Below are 1,273 nucleotides of genomic sequence, written 5' to 3'. Positions count from 1 at the left end.
CTCTTGCTTCCATTTCCTGGAGTTCTTTCAACAAATAATCTATGATCAGATATACAGAGGCATTGTGCCTTGTCCTCCTTCGTTCTCACTGTGTGTGAATGCCTAGTGACCTGTATAATTTATCATGTTCAGTGCATTAAAAAATTACCATCCAGTGTGTTTATAGGTACATTCTACCTACTACAATTGAGAGAAGCCATGCAACCTATGTTTCTTTGGATTTGTTTTACTTCACTTAATACAATTTTGCCAGTACTGGGGCTTGAACTCAGAAGCCTCATGTTCTCACGAGGATTTTTTATTCATGGCTACTGCTCTACTACTTCATACAAACCTCCAGATCTGTTTTTTTTTTTTTTATCGTTAATTAGATTTGAGTCTCCAAATTTAGGATGTCTGGCTCTGAATCAGGATTCTTACAATAATATTTTCAAGTTTATGAACTTTGGCTGCCGCGTTGTGAAGAACTGACATTTTTGTGCTGTTCCATTTAGTATTTGTGTTGTTATTATTGTTCCTGTAAGAGTAATTACTTTTTTTCTGGTGACAAGGCCTTCTATTTCAGTTCTGAAGAATATTTTCTAGGATTGTTTTTTAAATAGGTTTATTATTTTGTTTCCATTATTATCAACTTTAATTTTGTCTTTTTGTGGAAAAATCTGTCTACCTTCTTTTAGCTACATCATCTTTTGTCCCTGAATGTTTTTATTATCTATTTTTTGTGTTTTGTTTATTAGTGGTTTTGTTTGGTTTGATTTTTGGTTAGGGGGTATTTTGTTTTAGCAGTACACTACCTTAGTCTGTGTGGATATAGTTTCTTTGTTTACTTCTAAACCTGATACTTTATATCACTGTCAAGATTTTAAAATTCTAACCTACTATTTCTTTCAAATGACTGCTATTTTCTCTTCCTCTTGTGCATAACAGCTCTCTATTTGTCTTTGTGTCATATACCTTTTGTTGTATTTTCTATCTTTTTATGTTTTCCATGATTCATTTGAGAAATTGTCTTCTGATATTTATCTAGTTGAATATTGTTTCCTAATTTGTACATACTATCTTTGGTAGAGATTGAGATCATCTCTGAGATCTTAATTTCAGTTTCTGGATCTAGACTTTTCATTTGTGCTATTATAATCTTTTCCTCCTCTTATGTAATCACATTTTATATTCTCGAATGCCATAATTATAGTCCAGTGGTGATTATTATCACCACTATTGTGATTGCCCATAGATATTTTATTTCCTTGGGTACTGGCTCCTTAAAAATTCA

Source organism: Dipodomys merriami, unplaced genomic scaffold (assembly GCF_024711535.1).
Source record: "Dipodomys merriami isolate MVZ:Mamm:240054 unplaced genomic scaffold, mDipMer1.0.p SCAF_1, whole genome shotgun sequence".
Lineage (NCBI taxonomy): Eukaryota > Metazoa > Chordata > Mammalia > Rodentia > Heteromyidae > Dipodomys > Dipodomys merriami.
Note: the sequence above shows the minus strand (reverse complement) of the source record.